This window comes from Podarcis tiliguerta (assembly GCF_965153285.1).
Source record: "Podarcis tiliguerta genome assembly, chromosome: Z".
Classification (NCBI taxonomy): Eukaryota; Metazoa; Chordata; class Lepidosauria; order Squamata; family Lacertidae; genus Podarcis; species Podarcis tiliguerta.
In genome coordinates this window covers 48383342-48403710 of record NC_139553.1, presented here as the reverse complement: position 1 = coordinate 48403710, position 20369 = coordinate 48383342, and the positions used below count along the sequence as shown (strand labels likewise).

General features: G+C 43.0%; 1 protein-coding gene across 6 annotated transcripts in view; it reads left to right on the top strand.

Annotated features, from left to right (window-relative positions):
- The first annotated feature begins 133 nt into the window (after window positions 1-133).
- Window positions 134-20369, top strand: part of MBNL3 (muscleblind like splicing regulator 3) — a 123253-nt gene continuing 103017 nt past the window's right edge. The window contains exon 1 of one of the 6 annotated variants that reach the window (XM_083422669.1): window positions 134-347. The gene's annotated coding sequence lies outside the window, so the exon portion shown is untranslated. The remainder of the gene's footprint in view (window positions 348-20369) is intronic. The other 5 variants (XR_014507011.1, XM_083422671.1, XM_083422672.1 and 2 more) reach the window with 5 other exon arrangements.

Here is a 20369-nt window from a genome sequence, read left to right as displayed (position 1 = left end):
ACTGCCGCTGCCCCGCCCGGCCATGCAGGGCTCCTCCTGTTCGCGGGGCGGGCTTTGATTTGCTGCTAGATCTCATGATTTTTCCAGGCGCCTGGCGCTTCTTTTTTCCTGCCAGCCTGCTTCCCCCTTTCCTCCCTCCCTCTCTCCCTCCTTTTTTAAAATGGCGGTATGCATGAGACACCCATGCTAGGCGAGAGCCCGAAGCCAAGGAAGCCGCCCCAAACTTCTCGCCGCCGCCGCGCGCCGCGTATTTTGCGCTCCGGCCCGCCGCCGATGCCTCTATGGGCCGCTGCCGCGGAGAGCTGACCCCCTTCCTCGCAGCAGCGGAGGAGAAGCAGCAGCATAAGGTAAGCGGCGAAGCAAAAACCTCTCCCCGCCCCCGGTCTTCTTGCGCCTCCGAGTGACTCGCCTTTTTATTTTCGAAACATTGTTTTCTTCCCCGAAATGTCCGTTGCGAAGGAGCCCCTGGGGCTTGCCCTTTCGCTCGGCTTCCAGACGGTCATTCGATCTCGTCCTCTCTGAATCGAATCCGGAGCCTTCCACGTCGCCCTGAGGTTCTCTGGAGTCCACAGAATCTCAGCAGGCAAGGCGATATAGATGTTGAACATAATAATTACCTCTCCAAACTGTGCGCGTCTCCTTTAACTAAAGTAGCAGTTGTTAAGAGCTGGAAATTTTATTTCTGCTTGTTTGTTTGTTTTTTTGTGTGTGTCTGAGGGGTTTTGTTTTTAAGCATCTGAACAAGAAAGTTTTACAAATAACATTTCTGAAAAATTGCTGTTATTATTTATTTCGTTTGGAATTTGCTCACCACTGTAAAGTTCCACGTTTGGTAGGTTGGGAAAGGGCATTTGCAAACTAGCATTAATAGTTATATTATGTATCTTTTTCATAACAAACAAACGGTTGGTTGGATTGACGTTCACATTGTTCTGAACTCTTTACAAGACTAAATTGCGGGTAGCTGTGGTCTTTGAAAAACAATTGGCAACATTCTTGATGGGGGGTAAAAACTGCAGTTTGTAATTGTCAATGTTTGGGGCGTAAGTGAAACTCACAAGGCGCTTTCCACGATTTCCTCCTCACTGCTAAAAAGGAAAAAAAGTTCCGCCCCCCCTCCCCCAACAGAGTACCAGCCAGCCCCAAACTCCTTTGCTGCATAGATTAGCAACCTTAAACCCTGCTTTTTGGACGAAGAACTTTTTGGCACATTAAGATGCAAAAAGAAAGAAACAACCCCCATACGTTGTAAGTGCTCTTTTTATTCTCTGTGTTTTATCGGGTCTGCGGCCGTATTAAAAAGGACTAGCTGACTGATCGAAAAGAATCCCCAGATCCATATGTTTACTTTGATTTTCTCGGAAGTTATCGTGGCGCAGCAAACAAAATAAGAGCCTAAATATATGGAGGCCTGGGACTGATGATGAAGTCGAACCAGCATCTTTTTCTGGGGAGGGTTTTATATCGATAAATAAGCTGGAGCGTGTTGCGCGATTTTTGGTAGCGTCGTCCCCTAACCCTCAACCTCTCGAGTTCTGGGTGGTGGGTAATTTTTTTCTTTTTAAAGCACCGTTAGCGGACTAAGGAAGAAGGGGGGGGGATAAGCAGGCGAAAGCAGCAGTCAGCCACCAACCAACGTCCCAAACACATGCGCAATTGCCGGCTCTTGCCACCGCCGCACTGTAGTCTGCCTGGAAACAAAGGGGCTGGAGCGCGCTGGAAGTTGGCGTTGTGGCTCCTTCGCCTCTCTCCCCGCCCTCCGCGTTCCCACGTGCGAGGAGTTCACGGGATCGGCCAGGCGGCCGCTTCGCAGCGCTGCCCCCCACCCCGCACCCCGTGGCAAGAGAAGAGGCGGCGCGCCGTGGTGGGATTGTGCGTGCGTGCGCCCTGCGCCGCAGTCCTCGGAGGGACCTGTCGCCTCCTTCCCTCCCTCGCTCCTTCCTACGATGACAGCTCCCGCCAGGCCGTCGGGTGGGGGGGGGGGGGGAGAGCTTGGGCACCTACTCCTAGCTGCTGACTCACGACTGGACGGGAGGAGGTGGGGCGGCGCGGCGCCTGTCACTGGCACCAGAGCGGGGTGGGAGGAAGAAGCAAAGGGACGGATCTGGCCTGGGGGAGGGCCAAAGGAGCAGTCTCACTCTCCCACCTTCATGAAGCATAATTCCCAGGTTCATGGTCGTGGGACGTAATAAAGAGATTGATGGATTGATTTCCTAGGTTCCTCACTTTCTCATATTTCATAGTATTTGTAGATCCTTAGATTTAGGAGGCTGAAATATACAGGCAACATTCCTCTGATTTTGTTAAATGAGGAACTAGTTTGTTCGCCTTTCAGGGTTTCAGTTTCAGGAGGGCTGCCCCCCTCCCTTCTGTTTGACTTAGTTTTAGGTCATAATCTCTTGCAAGCCAGCTGGGTTTGGATCACAGACAGAACTGTCCCGAGGGTTAAAGCAGTCAGTAAACCCTGCTTAATTTCTATAAGGAAATAAGAGAGTTAGTCTACCTGGGAAGGGTGCCTTTGGTGCTGGGGATCCATCCGTTGATTGACAGATTGAAAGTCCTGAGCGGTGACAGAAATGCTCTCTGCACTTGCTCAGAGGCATTCTGGTATAGGGTGATGCCTTCTGTTACTGAGCCCTTGAATCGAAAGCAGCCTGTTTGTTTGATTCATTCATTCATTCATGTGTGCCTCACCCAACAGAACTCTGGATTTCAAAGGCAGCATCATTAAATTGTGCCCTCAAGCTGCATGAGGTCACTACCTTTCTAAAGCTAAGCAGGTCTGGGTCTTGATGGATGACCGTAGGGAACCACATGCAAGCATCCTTGGTTTCCGTGGTAGACAAAAGGTGGGATATTAACGTAAAGGGGGATGGATTAAAATAAATACAGCCTACTTGGTCATTAGGATATCCACACACCTATGGGAGCAGATATTTGGGGACGAGGGAAGATCAGTAAGCAGTGGGACCAGAAGGCAAGTGAAATGGAAAAGGTAGCAGTTACTCTTATCACACAGCTGGGAACAGCCCTACAGCTGTCCCAGAGGAAAAGGGAGTGTTTTACTTCCAAGCAGTGGTCACCAATAGAGAATTAGCAGAATGAATTCTGCACAGTTTGAAGCTGAACTCCCTTTCAGGATTTTGGGAGTTTAACGTAGTTTTAGGAGTTGAGAACATAAAATGTGCCTTTGTAAAAGAGACTCCCCACTTTATTCCATCTCTTAATTTGTTTTATGCAGTTAGAGCTGTGTAGTCTGAAATCTCTGTATGAGCTTTTCTAAACCGTTCCTAACAGAGCAAGCAGACTGTCCTTAGGTAAGAAGTATGGGCAAGACTACGCTGCCCAACAATTCCTAGCACATGGAAGGAACAGAACGTAAACTGATAAGATATGAGAACAAAATGCTAGGATAACACTAAAAAGCATAACAATATCAGTAAACCCAAGTCAAGAAGAAAACAGAAATAGATGAACCTTCTTGTGTTTTGGCTCATTTTCCCCCTTTTTTCCCCTTTTCTCTTTCTTTTTTTCTTTCCCCCTTTTTTTTCATTCTTCTTTCTCCTCCATTCCTTTTTTTTCTTTTTCTTTCCCATAATGGCTTATGTTCTATGCCATGTACTTTGATTTTATTGTAGTTTTTTTTAGCTTTGTCTATTATTTTTATTATTATTAAGGATTTTTCTTTTGTAATTTTGGTTGTTTATATTTATCTGTATTTGTTTAAAGCAAAATAAAAAAAAATTAAAAAAATCAACAGAGATAACTGAAAGCAGACAATGGCAGACCACTAATACTCAGAGCAATTAGTCAGAACACAACTAAGAAAGACACAGCAATGGGAAGGATGGGCTGGTCTGGTCAGAAGAGCCAAAGGATCTCTGGGTGCTTTAAGAACGATGACAGAGTGTCGTAATTGCTGAAACTGATGGAGGTATTTTGTACTCATGTGTATGAGAGGTGATGTTGAGAGCAGTGCTAAGATTGCAGTCTGCCTCTGATTTTTCAGAAGACTGGCTTCCATGTACGTCTGTAGAGGCCTAACCATTTTTATTGTACTTAAAGCCTGTGCCCATTTGGTGTTCCTTTGGGGAACCCCAACTACGATGAACCCTTGATAAATTTCCCCAGCACCTGCTGGATCAGGCCCACCCAGTCCAGCATCCTGTTCTCACAGAAGCCAACAAGATCCCCATTGTGGGAAATCAGTAAGCAGGATTAAAGCAGAAAAGAGCAAAAGAGCTCTTCTCCATGGTTTCCTGCAACGGGTGTTCAGAAGCATTGCTGCCTCCAGTTGAGGAGACAGAGCTTAACCATCATGGCTGGTGGCCATAGGTGGTCCTCTCCTTGGCATGTCTGGTCCATCTAGGTTGGCTCCTGTAGGAGTGAGTTTAGTATTCTTTGCTACAGTTGGAATGCCTGCTTCCTTCCTTGCAGAATGATGAAATATTTTGAAATAATGGGCAGAATGTGTGGTGCGTGTCTGTTCTTTGCCAAGGGTAGCGGGAAAGCATTTTTGCGTTTTACTCTGTTTTGGGCTGCAGTATTCCCCTCTCCTTTGGAGGTCTTAAACAGAGGCTTGACAACCATATGTCAGGAGTGCTCTGATGGTGTTTCCTGCTTGGCAGGGGGTTGGACTCGATGGCCCTTGTGGTCTCTTCCAACTCTATGATTCTATGATTCTCCCAATATCTCTGAATTTCATATATATATATATAAACCTATATATATATAGGTTTTTTAACGTATCATTTTCAACAGTAGTTAAACATACTTTTACATCTTACTCAAATTTTTGACTTCCATCAATCCTGTCTGAAAATATAAGCTAAGAAATTCAGACAGGATTAAACATCTCTGAACTTCTTAGCTTATATTTTCCCACTGATCTGAGTCACAAGGCCACTTTAGAAATCAGCGTAGTAAATCTCAAACGCACACGCACACACTTTAAACATTTAAAAATAATAAGACACATGTTCAACTGAAACAAAACAGCCATAATGGCAGGAAGGAAGATGTGCAGGGCTGCTCCACTAAAATAATCTGCAATGCCAAAGTAACAGTGAAAACATGTTTAAAAAGAACCCCCCCCCCCACTCCCACCACCAAAAAAAAATTGCCTTGAACTAGCCAGGCTCTCCTTGGAAGCCCCCCTTCCCCAGTGTTTATTAACTATTATTTGTTAAATATATTTTAAAAATATTTAAATTTATTAAATTTTAGTACATGGACACCAGGCAAAGCAGAGTCAAGCACAAGCCTCCTGGTCAGTTATCTTCACTGGGGTATGTTTATTCTAGTTTGTTTGTATAGCTACAAATCTAGAAATGGTTACTATAATTTCAGCAGAAAAACAATCTTATGTCTCTTTGGGGAATGCATAAGTAGCTACCGGTACTTTGTGTTTTGCTCCTGAATCACCTTCCTTTATCAACAGGACTTTCTTGCCTCTGGGGTTAGGGAAATCTATCATTTCTGTATCTGGCTCAAGGGGGAATATTAACCACCATGGATCATGTTCACATGACCAGCTGGAGGAGTGTCCGACTCCTTCCTTCCCATCACCCCTGCTCTTTCTTGGTGACTCAGTTGTGCTGATGAATCAGGGGCTTCCCACCAGATGGCAAAAATCACCAGTGGGGAGGCATATTATCCAAAAGTTTTAAAGCTAACAAGAGGCAGGTGATCTGTGGCTCGCCAGGTGTTGCTGGCATCCAGCTCTCTTCATCTCTGACCCTTGGCCCTCTTGGTTAGAGCTGACGGGATTTGTGGGTTAAACCACAGAACCTAGGACTTGCCAATCAGAAGGTCAGCGGTTCGAATCCCCGCGACGGGGTGAGCTCCTGTTCTTGGTCCCTGCTCCTGCCAACCTAGCAGTTTGAAAGCACGTCAAAGTGCAAGTTGATAAATAGGTACTGCTCCGGCAGGAAGGTAAATGGCATTTCCATGCGCTGCTCTGGTTCGCCAGAAGCGGCTTAGTCATGCTGGCCACATGAACTGGAAGCTGTCCACCAGCTCCCTCAGCCAGTAAAGCGAGATGAGCACCGCAACCCCAGAGTCGGTCACGACTGGACCTAATTGTCAGGGGTCCATTTACCTTTAGCGCCCAGAGCTCCACAGATTCCTCATCCTCGTCTCAAGGGAAACACTGGTAATGGGACAGTGTCAGCTGCTGTGGAATAGAGAGCAACATACAATGTCCTGAAAGAGGCAACAGTGAGAGTATGGTATGTCTTTGAATATCAACCTAATGAAGACAATTAGGGGGATGTAAGCCACAGCTTTCTTCTCCCGACAGGAGCAGTGCGTGGAGGGTCTGTTGTGGGGAAGCTACAGTACTTTGGCATCCTGTGAAATGCATGCAGGCCTCCCTGAGTTTGGCAATGATTCAGCTTAGGGACACTGCAATGGGGCAAAAAGCTTTGCCCATTGGGAGCAGGGGCAGCCAGTGCTGCTCTTACTGACTTCACTTTGTGACCTCACCTCACTGGTCAAACTGGTTAGTTTGCATGGCATTGTGGCGTGGGGGGTTGTTTGAAAATAGACTAAGCAGAAGATGGGTAGCCACCACATGAACTTAACCACCTGAGCATTATATGGAAGTTGTGGGAAGTTTCTGTTCTGATAAATACAGTATTATTATTATTATTATTATTATTATTATTATTATTATTATTACCACCATTATGTTATTTTATTTTCTGTACTGCCCTCCATTTGGGGTGGTTTGCAATATGAAAACACAAAAATACTTAACCATAATAACAAATAGAAACTATCCTCCACTGTATTATTATTTACAATACTATACCATAGTTACCACTCAGATGGCTCTCAAAATTGCACCGGTTTTTGTTTTCTGCTGACCAGCACCGCTGAGATCAGTCGCTGAGTGGCTTCTTCCTGAGGGCAGAATTTGTCTGGCGAAGTGGCTGGTTTGGGTTGAGGCATTCAAAGCTCAGCTTCTCTTCTCCTTCAGCTGCCCTTACTCTGCAGTTTCAGAACTCCCGGGTGCCTGTGCGTGCCTTACATCCAGGCAGGCGCGGTGTCATCAGGGTCAGTATTTGGAGCAGCGTCCAAGTGTATCTCAGGGTAGTCATTGCAGCTAAGTCTTCCTGGCCAAAGGGCAAAGTGGAAAGATGCTGTATCCATCATTAGTGTACAGTCTTGCCCTGTCCAAATTCTCTTGCTCATGAGGAGGGCTCTGCTGGGCTGGGCCAAGGATCTGTCTTGCCCAAAAGCATTCTGACCCTGGCCGCTGGCCATCCTGATTCTCCTGAGATGTTCACAAGCTGAGGGTGAAGATTATTTTACAAGGCTGAAGCCTGAATTTTTTTTTATTTTTTATTTTTAGAAGATCCATTTAATACATTAATTAAAGTGTAAAATCTGTGTGGGGAATATATATGGCATTAGAAGGAGCATGCTTGCTTTATTTCTAGATAATAAACATTCTCCTCATAGTCGCCATTGTCTTCGAAGAGGCATTCACTTCAAAAACAAATCTTTGAATGTAGAAAGGTAGCATATGAGATGAAAGGATTTGCACAGGATCATTCTCCTTGCTCTCTGGTTTTCTATGAGTGGGGACTTCATTTTTTATATTGCTCCTCACATTGAAAGCAGTCTTCTAGAAATGTGTATTAAATCATCAGTCTTCAACTGGTGGATCAGGACTCACGGCCGGGTTGCATCCTGATTCAAGTTGGGCCACAACAGTAGGAATCTTTGGTTTTAAAAAATTGGGTCAAAGGTGGGTCCTGAAGAATGAGGAATACAGTGGTACCTCGGGTTAAGTACTTAATTCGTTCCGGAGGTCCGTTCTTAACCTGAAGCTGTTCTTAACCTGAAGCACTACTTTAGCTAATGGGGCCTCCCACTGCTGCAGCGCCGCTGCTGCGCGATTTCTGTTCTCATCCTGAAGCAAAGTTCTTAACCCGAGGTAATATTTCTGGGTTAGCGGAGTCTGCAACCAGAAGTATTTGTAACCCAAGGTGTTTGTAACCTGAGGTACCACTGTACTGGGTAAAACCATGTGCAGTTCCTTGTATCACTTATGGGTGAACATAAGGTCCCAGGTTCATTCCTCTGCAGCATCTCCTGGGACATATACCTGCCTGAAACTCTGGGCAGTTGTCAGTGTGGACAGTGCTGAGCTACATGGACCAAAGGTCTGACTCGGTAGAGGTCAGCTCACTAAGTCCCACGCCATGAAGGTGTTGTCTTCAGTGGCACAGCCGTCAGCACACAGGAAAGCTCTCCTCTTTCATTCCCCCCTTTTATTTTTTGCGTTTAGTTCCGACTCCTGGTTGCGTTAAATGTCCTTTTGCCACCAGGCAAAGACTTGTTTTATTCTGCCAGGCCTTTTCACGTCATTGCAACACATTTTAGAAACCATTAAGATGATTGGCATTATTTTTAATATACTTGTTAGTCTCTGCTTTTATAATAGATGCCTGCTCTTAAGCCCCAGTAGGTTTGTTTCTGCTCTTCCTACATTTAACTGTGGCTGGTGTTAGATTTTACACACCATTTTACGGTGTATGGAGGTCAGTGCTGGATTTGATTGTATTACCAGTATTTTGTTTTTTAATCTTTGTTTGGCTTACATTGCCCAGATAAGGCAAGTTATGTGGTAACTTGAGATATCTAAGTAATCCTCTGTTTTTGTTGTGCGGCCACGGGGGCGCATTGCTGGGTTAGAAGCACCATTGAGGGCTTATTGCTTAATGTGGGAGTAGGAAGAATGTTGGCAGCTTCTGTGTGACCTTCGGAGAGGCACCTGTTCCCAGGGTGCCCTGTCTCCCAGCGCTGGAGGGCAGAAAAAGTGTGGCAGCCACGGCCAGTTCATTAAATTGATAAGGAAAATAAATGAGCAAGATTTCCCAGCCAGGTTTTTAGGGTAAAGTCTTATTGGGCCTTTCCTGTCTTCTCTCTGGGGCAAGCAAGGGGGAAATCACCCATTCCTGGTGTCTTAGGCAGTTTGCTCCTCCTTGCTTTGAAACAAAAAATATATTGTTTGGCTATACATATTCACAATACATTGATTATTTTTTTCAGGGCAAGGATGCGCAACATGTTTGACACATCAGGAATTCCGCCTCAACTTACTCTCATCATGCTTTTAAAAATTAGCCATTTTTTTAAAGAAAACATGGTTTGGCAGAAACGCCAAGGTCTCATTTCCCAGCGAGTCAGCCAAACAAGGTACAACAAGTGGCAGGTTTGGGTCAGCGCAAACTCTACTGTGGCTGCCCTGTGATGTGCCAGTACAGTTCGGCAACACGGCACTCATGTTGAGAAGCAACGTGTTCTGCAGTAACACCTGAAGTGTTTCCTTGCAATAAAGCATCCTTTGCTGCTTTTGGTGAGTCTCTTGGAGAAGCATGGTTTTGGGGCTTAGCAGGGCAACCCGTCCCCCCCGTCCCCCCCGTTAACCACACATACTTGACTCCTGCAGGGTTTGGCTACCGTATTCCAGAGCCCTTTCGGTGTCTAAAATGAGGCCGAGTTTGAGTATGTGTAATCCAATCTGTTGTCCAATGTCTTGCAGAAGGGCCTGAGCTGTGTCAATAAGATCTCTGTTCAGCTCTGAAAACAGCCTCATGATCGAGGGCCGGCTGGCGGCCTTTCTAAGGCAAGGCCTTCTCTTTCACTCACTTCTCTTTTTTTTAAAGGAGAAAGAGTTGGGAGTTTTGGCGCCTAACCAGCCTGCCTTTTGCCGACTGCTGTTTACTGTTCTGTTCTTGGCGCGGCAAAACGAGAAACCCACCGCCAACTCTTCCCCAGGGGGCATTTGGAGACAAGTCAGAGCCTTGGAGGGTGGAGTGGGGCAGTGATGGCAACACGAGCCCCAAAGGAGGGTGTCTTAAAAGGAGATGCAAATCTCTGAACGTCAGCAGTTCTTTGGCAGAGCTAGGAGGTGGCAAAGTTCAGGCAGATGAGATGGGAGTCCAACATCTTGCCTCCACTTTGTGACCCGCGTATTCAGGCTGACCTGAAGCAGAAAAGCGAAGCATTAGAGAAAACCACTTTATATAAAATATGCAATACATTGGAGAGCAGATTTTCTGGAAACTGAAGAGGAGCCTGCATCTGTGTGAACAGTGATTGGGCAAAATGGCAGCTCTGAAACCCTCGTGCAGAATACTGCACATACGTGGCAAGCATGTGCTGTGGGCTTCAGCTTCGGAAAGTGTTGTAGATTCTGGCAGTGGTCATTCGTCCTGAGTGGTCATTCGCTCCCTGGAGTTGCTCTGTTCCTCTCCAGAGCATATTTGTTCAAAGTCTGTCCCTGTTCTCATGACAAGCTAGAGTCACATTCCTCTGGAATTTGCTGCTAAGCAGAATGGGGGCTTTATATATATAGCCCCCATTCTGCGCGCGCGCACACACACACACACACACAGACACAGTGGTACCTCTAGATGTGAACAGGATCCGTTCTGGAGCCCCGTTCACATATAGAAGCAAACGTAACTAGCGATGGCACGTCTGCGCATGTGCGTGATCTCATTTTGAGCGTCTGCGCATGCGCAAGCGGTGAAACCCAGAAGTAACACACTCCGTTACTTCTGGGTTGCCGCGGAGCGCAACCCGAACGCACTCCTCCAGAAGCACATTCAACCCGAGGTATGACTGTATACACACACACACACACATATATATATATATACAGTGGTGCCCCGCAAGACGAATGCCTCGCAAGACAGAAAACCCGCTAGACGAAAGGGTTTTCCGTTTTGGAGGTGCTTCGCAAAACAAATTTGCTATGGGCTTGCTGCGCAAGACGAAAATGTCTTGTGATTCCTGGGTTTTTTGTTTTTGTTTTTTTTTTGCTCCTCACCCCCTTTTTCTAAGGCACTAAGCTGCTAATAGCCTTTTAGCAGCTAATCCGCTAATCCCTTAAGCCTTTAATAGCCGCTAAACCGCTAATAGCGCTAATCCGCTAATGGGCTTGCTTCGCAAGACGAAAAAACCGCTAGACGAAGAGACTCACGGAAGGGATTCTTTTCGTCTTGCGAGGCACCACTGTTTGTGTGTGTGTGTGTGTGTGTGTGTGTGTGTGTGTGTGAGCTCTTGAACAAAGGCAAGCGAGAAGAGGAAACACTGTTTTCACTGCTCTCAGCCTTAACACGAGAAGCCAGGGCTGGCTAATTCCTTTTCGCTTCCTGCTCCCAGTCTGTTTTAGGGCAGAAGTAGTTGTGTTTTTTCCATGCAACCAATCTGTGAATGTTGTTCTGTTCAGGCGACACATAAATATGACTCTCTCTCTCTCTCTCTCTCTCTCTCTCTCTCTCTCTCTCTCCAGGACAGCGTGTTCCTTTCATTTTATTACAGATAGCCTTTGACTTGCAGTTGGAAAAGGAAGCCCCTTCTATTTGTAGCAGGAATTTCTCTCTCCTCCTCCCCCCCACCCACTTTTTCTTTAACACACCCTTGTGTAGAACACAAAACAGAACAATTTGTATCCAGAAGCCTAATAGCGCCACGTGGCTAGGTGCAGTTCTGGCACAGATATCATGTATACTTTTAGGTTTTATGGGCAAGAAGTTTTGCAAGTGATTTTGGAATGCTAACTTGGTAAAAACAATGTGTTGTGGCACGAGAGAGAGCTAAGTGAGTGGAAGAAAAACCTACAATGTGCATTACTCCTTTACAGTGTCCTCTTACTCTAGAGTAATTTATTTAGGTAATTTATACACTGCCTTTTGCACAAGCCACAGCAAACAAATAGATGAAAATATGTAAAATAGCAAAATCCTTTTAAAATACACAACAGAGCACTAAAACAGGATTACAAATAGCAACAGGCAGACAGATCTCCTCCATACTCTTGCAAAAAATGATGCATCTTAACTAGCTGCCTAAAACTACGGAGAGCTGGGGCCAGACACACACATTTGTGAAAGAAGATATATATATGAGGAGGCACCACTGAAAAGCCCCTTTCCTGGGCTTCCAAACAACACACCTCATACTGAGGAGGAACCAGCAAGAGAGCCTCGTTTGCTCCACTTAGAGCAGGAGGGACAGGTTTATAGGGAAGAAGTGGTTCCTGCAAATATTTTACTCTCAAGACTTTTAGGGTTTTAAAAGTAAGCCGCAAGGTGCTGAATGCACTTCCCTCTCTTGTGTAAGACAGCCACCTTAAGCAGAGTCAACATGCATAGAACAGCACTGTTAGAAGGTGTTCCAGAGCACAAAATAGAAATTCACACACACACAGAGAGAGAGAGAGGATTTGAACAATCCCCAAAAGTGCATGTAACCTGTGATTTTGTTTGCATGACATGCTATGCCAAATCTTGGCTTACTGAGACCATGCAATTATGCAGCCTTCCAGTGAAAGCTGGTGGCTGCTCTGCGCTCCTGTCTAGTTAGTATTCCACACCCACACCTCACATGCGTGAGCCATGCCACATTAAACCAGGATTTGGCTTAGCATGTCATCTTGACTGGAACTCGTGGTGAAGCTCTCCTTGCTAGCCATGATCTGTAGCAGAGAACAAGCCTTGGTGACAGTTCATGGTTGGTGAGAATAGAGAACCAGCTCAGTGTCTGCAAAAAAGGGATGCTCTCTTTAAAAACACACACCAGAAGGACTTGCTGGGACAGAGTGTCTGGTAATGCCTCTTGCTCACTTGGACAGAGGATTGAAAGCTGCGTAGAAACTAGTCTATTATACAAAGGAAACATCTGCCTTTATTGCTCTGCCCACTTTGCCTCTGCCATGTGTCTTCCTCAGGCTGAAAATGATTCCCTGCCCCAGAGATGCTGCAGCCATCAGGACTGGTAGCTATGAATACCCTTCCTTCCATAAGCGACTGTTTATGTGCAGAAATCCTATTTCCAAGTTATGAAATTGTACGGAAACGTTTCACCTGTGAAGTGCTGCTCTTTACCTGAAGTGCAGGACTTGGCTCTTTTTCACCCATCGTGGCCATGATTTGAGGCTCAGCAAGTCAGGGAGTCAGGGTGGTCAATGATTTTTGCTGCCCTAAATTTAATACCCAGCCTCTCCTAGGAGTGTGTTGTCCCCAGCGCTAAAGAAAGAAATGTGGGAAAAAGTAGGCTGTTCAATGTTTCCAAAAACGTAATTGCTGTGTGAGAGTTATGCAGGGCAGTTTAGCGATGGATAAGACTAAAACCTTATTTCAATTCTTGGTCCTCTGGACTCCAGACAAATAGATATTTATTTTTTAAAAAAAATATTTATTAATTCTCACAAAATTATCAACAAAACAGACATATAAACAAAAACATAGATCATAACCTTATTAAAATTACACTTATTAACATTGTTAAGTGACTTCCTCACTTCCCCTTGGTTGAATTTCCATGCACATTCTTTTAACGGTTTTCCAAATCAAAGTTCTTATGAAATGTAACTTAAACATTAACATCCTTTTATCTTTTAATTTTAAAATTAAACATATTAATTCATCACTTAACTTGTATAAAATCCTAAGCCAATTAAATATCTGCAAGCTGTTTCCAATTAATTTAATTTTACATGTTTAACTAAAGAATCATAAAATTCTTCCTGATACTACTCCTCCTTCTGGTCACGGACTCTTCTCGTTAAGTCAGCTAACTCCAAAAACTCCATCATCTTCATCTGCCATTCTTCCACCGTAGGTAATTCTTGCGTTTTCCCCTTTTTTGCTAGTAAAATTCGAGCAGCTGTTCTGGCATACAAAAATAATTTAACACCTTTCTTGGGCATTTCCTAACCTGCTATTCCAAGAAGAAAGGCCTCTGGTTTCTTTATAAATGTATATTTTAACATTTTTTTTAATTCATTATAAATCTTTCCCCAGAAGTCTTTCACCTTGGGGCAAGTCCACCACATGTGATAAAAAGTACCGTACTTTTCGCACCATAACGCTCAGTTTCCCCCCTAAAAGGTAAAGGGAAATGTGTCTGCGCGTTATGGAGCGAATGCAGGCAGGAGGAGCCGCTTTTGCTGGCTGTTCGGCAGTCTCTCTTCCTTCGCTTGGCTCGCTGAGAAGCCGGCAACAGCTGCGTGTCGGGAGACAGCCTCTCTTCCTCCTGTCTGCCTGCTCAATGGCTTTTTGGCGAGGTGGGAGAAGGGAGGCAGCTCGGAAGCCGGCAAGAGCTGCACGCAGCGTGTAAAAGCCAAGGTGGGGAAAGGGAGACAGCCTCTCTTTCTCAGTGTCTGCCTGCTCTATGGCTCTCCCTTACACAAATGTAAGCTCTGCTTTCTTTACAATGAGTCGGAAGGAGGGACAGAGAGGGCATCCCCTTTCTTCCCTCCCCCAGCACCTCACTGGTAAATTCAAACAAAGCGGCTTACAAGGCTTGTGTCCCTGAGTCTTGCAAACGTGGTTGGCTACCCCAAACTCACCGTCAGATCACATGTCTGTGGCCACAGCATGAACCACAAAAATCATACATCCACTGTGTAATGGTTCTAGGGGTTGCTCGTGCGTAAGTTGTCGCCACTCCTGGCTAGGTTACCTGGTTGAACCCTTTCTGTCTGGACAGCCTCAAGTTTCGTGGCTGCCTCAGTCGCTGGCAGAATCCGTCAGTGGGCGTTTCTTGAACCTCTTCCAGCATAAAAGCTGTTTGACGCCCAGTCTTCTCCTAGTCTCCCTGCGCGGAAGTCTTCTGCGCAGGGAGGGTGTGGGCAGCGGAGGACCCGTACTCTCTCCGCTGGTCTCCGGCGAGGAGTCCTGGAGCCACCTCTCCGATTCCCCCATCTGCCCCCCTTCTCCACTGGTGTTACGCTGATTTCCTTCCCCAGCGGATGGGCTGCCTCTCTCCCTACTGGGACCTTCTCCACCATCCCTCTGGAGCCTTCTCTCCGCCTCCAGCTCCGATGGCAGTTCCCTGACACACTGTTTCATTTAGAATATTTTTTTTCTTGTTTTCCTCCTCTAAAAACTATGTGCGTGTTATGGTTGGGAGCGTGTTATAGAAGAAAAATAAGATACCTTCCTTTTCTTTACATTTCCAACATAAATTATCACAGTTATGATATATCTTTGCTAATTTAACAGGAGTCAAATATCATTTTCATTATATTTTCCTTTAGCAATGCACATGCAGTGAACTTGACCCCTTTTTTTCCACAATCTTTCCCAATCCTCAAACATTATGTTGTGTCCTACATCCCTTGCCCAATCTATCGTTACTGAGTTAACTTGTTCATCTTTTGTATGCCACTCCACCAATAATTTGTACATTTTAGACAAGGTTTTACCTTTAGTATCCAACAACTCCGCCTCCAACTTAGATTTTTCAGACGCAAAACCATTTTTCTTATTCAATTTGTATAATTCATTAATCTGGTGATGGTGTAACCAATTTAATTTATCCTTAATTTGATCAAATGGTTTTAGTTTATATCCTTCATTATCTTCCAGCAACAAATCAGAATATCTCAACCATTTGAAATCCATATTTAATTTTTTCTGGGCCTTTGCTTCCATTGGTGAAAGTCATCTGGGCATCTTTCTTTGTAAAAGGTCTTTATATTTTATCCATACATTATACAATGATTTTCTAATTACATGATTTTTGGAAGTTTTATGAGCCTTTACCTTGTCATACCATAAATATGCATGCCAACCAAACACGTTGTCAAAAAATACTGATTAATAAAAGATTAGGAAATGAATTCATATCTTCAGACAAGCAGAAAAAAAGAGGAGTGGTCATGTATATAAAAAACAAAATTGAAGCTCAACAAATCTTTAAAGATGAAGAAGGAAGGATAATAGCAGTTTGGATCAAATGGCAAGGAGAAAATTTGATTATAGTCAGGATCTACGCACCTAATGGTAATAAGACTGAGTCCTACAAAGCTTTGGAAGAAAAATTATTTGAGTACATGGACCAGAAAATTATAATAATGGGCGACATGAACAGAGTGGTTTCATTAGAAATGGATAGACTTAGAGAGGGAACAAGCAAAGAAGGGAAATTACCTAAATCTTTTTTTTCAATGATAAAGAATTGTAATTTGATAGACATTTGGCGACTTAGCCACCCATTGGACAAACAGTTTACTTATTATTCGGAACCGAACCAGTCAATGTCAAGGATAGATCAAATTTGGATTTCGAATGAATTGACTCCAAGAACCCAACAAATAGAAATTCAACTGAAAGTAATTTCAGATCATAATCCAATAAAATTTGAACTAAAAGGTTTTGAGGAAAGAACTTTCAGATGGAAGATGAATGACTATCTTTTAGATGACCAGAAAATTACTGAAAAAGCACAAATGAGGTTAATGGAATATTTTGTTGACAATTGTAACAAGGGTACAAAGACAAATGTGGTTTGGGATACAAGCAAGGCAGTGATGAGAGGATTTTTCATCCAGCAGAACTCAATCAAGAATAAAAACAGAGAAAAAGGTAAAAAAGAAATTTTGAAGCAGATAATGGACAATGAACAAAAATTAATCAAGCAACCGAATAATCGAAAAGTAAAAGAAAACATTAAAGTTCTACAAACTCTATTTGCAATGATAATAAACAGAGAAGTGGAACGGAATATTAAAAGACTAAGACAAAGAAGCTTCGAATTTGCGAATAAATCAGGAAAATGGCTTGCATGGCAAATCAAAAAAAGAAAAGAACAACACAATAAATAAAATTATAGTGGAAGGAGAAGAGATAGTCAATCCGAAGGGAATCAGAAAAGGATTCTTGGACTATTATAGAAGATTATACAAAAATAGAGAAAGGAATAATTTGAGGAAAATAGAGAGATATCTGAAGGAGAAAAAGGTGCAGAAGATCCCGACAGATAAAAAAGAACAGTTAAATACCCCAATAGAAATTGAGGAGATAAAAGAAGCAATAAAGGATTTAAAGAGGGGAAAGGCTCCAGGTCCAGATGGATTCACCGCAAGTTATTATAAAGAAATGAAATCTGTTTTGATGACGCCATTGAAAGAAGTAATGAACAACATTTTAAGAGAAAGAGACATTCCGGAAACATGGAAAGAAGCATACATCACATTCATTCCAAAACAGGATTCGGATTCAACTCAAGTTAAAAATTATAGGCCAATTTCACTGTTAAACACAGATTACAAAATATTCGCAGGGATTCTTGCGAAAAGAATGAAAAGCATATTACAAGAAATCATTCATAAAGATCAGGCGGGTTTCCTTCCAGGCAGGCAGATGAAGGATAATATAAGGAATATAATCAATATTGTGGAATATCTGTCTGCCAGGAATGAGAAACAAGCCATAATGATGTTTGTGGATGCAGAAAAGGCATTTGACAATATAGCATGGGACTTTATGTTGAAAAATCTGGAGTACATGGATGTCGGCAAAGAATTTTTCAATGGAATAAAGGCAATCTACACAGAACAAAAAGCCAAACTTATTATAAATATTGTCATTACAGAAGAGGTAAAGATTTCAAAAGGAACAAGACAGGGATGCCCACTTTCGCCATTATTATTAAACTATTAGAACCTAGAGTACCATACTGGTTATCTCCATTAGAAGTTATGAGTGTAAGGAAAATCAATATGAGAGGTAATTGGATTACATATGGCCAATTGTTATTTAAAGGAGGAAAATGGAAAATGAAACCATATGAACAGGTTAAAGAACATGTATATGACTGGTTGCATTATTTTCAAATAAATGAAATGTTTAGGAAAGATGTTAAAGAATGTGGTTATGCAGACAAGGATTCAATATTTCAGACAGAAATAATAAATAATGATTTCAAAATTTTATCCAAAATGTATAAGTTGTTGCTAGAATGGAATTTGAAGGATGAGGAAGTTAAGTCGGTAATGATACATTGGGCCAGAGACTTTGGTTATAACATACAATTTGAAGACTGGGAAAGATTATGGAAGGAGAATTTAAAATTTACAGCATGTATGACATCAAAAGAAAATGTTATGAAAATGTTTTACAGATGGTACATAACACCGGTAAAATTAGCGAAAATGTATAAGACATGTAATAAGTGTTGGAAATGTAAAGAGAAAGAAGGCTCTTTTTACCATATGTGGTGGGAATGTAAGAAAGTGAAAGGCTTCTGGGAAATGATATATAATGAATTGAAGAAGATACTAAAATATACATTCATAAAGAAGCCAGAGGTCTTTCTGTTAGGAATTTTAGGAAATGAGATAAAGAGAAAAGATAGCAAATTTTTTCAGTATGCAGTGACAGCTGCAAGGATGTCACTGGCTCAGAAATGGAAACAACAGGAAATACCGACAATGGAAGAATGGAGAAGGAAGCTGTTAGACTATGCTGAGTTGGATAAAATGACTGGGAAGATTAGATACTTAAGAGACCAAAAGTTCACCGAGGACTGGGGAAAAATTTTGGAATATCTGGAAAGTATAAGTGAGGGACAAATAACACTAGAGGGATTTAAAGAAGCACTGTGAAATGTGAGAAGTATTGTTAAAAGGGAATAGAAAAAGAAAGGTTCAAATAATGACAATACAAACCTAAGAAATGCGTAAATTAATAATGACTACGAATGATTTACGGAAAAGCTGAAGGAAGTCCAGAAAAGAAATACTTTGTGAAAAATTGGATGTGAAATTATTGTGTGTTTTTGTTTTTGTTGTAAATTAATAAAAATTATTTATTAAAAAAATAACAACACGTTGTCGAACCCCTCCAAATCTAGTGTGTCTGTATCTTCTAATTGCATCCACTCTTTAATCCAGCAGAGCGCTGCTGCTTCAAAATAATTTTTTTAATCTGGCAGGCAGAATCTGCCTCTTTCTTTAGTATCTGTAAGCAGCTTCTATTTAATTCTGGGTTTTCCCCCCTGCCAGATAAATCTAGATAGAGCTTTCTGCCAATCTTTAAAACATTTTGCATTATCTATGATTGGGAGGGCTTGAAACAAAAAGAGCATCTTCGGCAGCACATTCATCTTAACCACTGAAATCCGGCCCATTAATGACAATTTTAAACTTCACCATATCTCTGAATCTCTCTTAATTTCCTTCCATAATTTCTCATAATTATACAAGTTCAGATTTTCCCCAGACAGGTTCACCCCCAAATATTTAATTTTTTTCACAAAATCTAGGCCCGTCTTTTCTTGTAATAATTTGCTTTCACCATTTTCCAGATTTTTCTCTAATACTTTGGTTTTGCTCTTATTTAGTCTAAATCCTGTTACTTGTCCAAACGCTTGGATCAGCTCCAGTGCTTTAACTGCACCGGAGGTCTGGGTCTTGTAGTGTCAATACTACCTGCCCTCCTGGGCTCCGCGCAGCTCTGCGCAACCCTCGGGAGCCCGGCGGAAAGCCACAACGGGCTCCCAAAGGTTGCGCAGAGCTGCCTGCATTCTGAAGCCTCGTGCGCGCTGAAGAGTGCGCCCGGGCTTCACACAGCTTTCTGCAAGCCTGGGGAGACCGGCGCGGCTCCCTAGGCTTGCAGATAGCAGGCTGTTCTGGGGTCGGGGGAAGCTTGGGCTTCCCCCGCGCCAGCCCCAAGCCTAGGGGGAAAATAATTTTTTTTCTTTATTCCCCCCCCCCCAAAAAAAACCCTAGGTGCGTCCTATAGGGCGGTGCATCCTATGGGGCGAAAAATACGGTACTTCTACCAGGGGTTGAATAAGCTAGTCTTTCAGAGTCTTGTAATATTTTGCTGATAGACCATCGGGTCCTGATGCCTTGCCAAGTTGCATTGAATTGATCGCCTGTTCCACTTCCTGTCTTGTTATTAATCCTTTTAGTAGGATCTTTTTATCTTCTGGAATCTGCTGCAAACCATTAATCTTGATAAATTGCTCAATTTTAACCAAATCCTCTTTGTCCTTTTTATACAGTGGTACCTCAGGTTACATACGCTTCAGGTTACAAACGCTTCAGGTTACAGACTCCGCTAACCCAGAAATAGTGCTTCAGGCTAAGAACTTTGCTTCAGAATGAGAACAGAAATCGGGCTCCGGCGGCACAGCAGCAGCAGGAGGCCCCATTAGCTAAAGTGGTGCTTCAGGTTAAGAACAGTTTCAGGTTAAGTACGGACCTCCGGAACAAATTAAGTACTTAACCCGAGGTACAGTTGTTTATAATACCTGTAAAAACATTTTCTTATGTCTGCAGGGTTCTCTACAGATTTTTCTTCAGTTACAATGTTTGTGATAGTACTTTGCTTTTGTCTCTTCTTTAGTTGCCAGGCTAATAATTTCCCACATTTATTAGCAGATTCAAAATTTCTTTTTCTCATCCTTTTTAACTTCCATTCTATTTCTTGGTTTACTAACTGTGAATATTGGACCTGTAAAGCTTTAATTTCTTTTTGAATCTGCAAGTTCTTTGGGTTTCCTCTGAGCTTCTCTTTGTCTTTTAGTTGTTCCATGATTTTATCTTTTCTGTC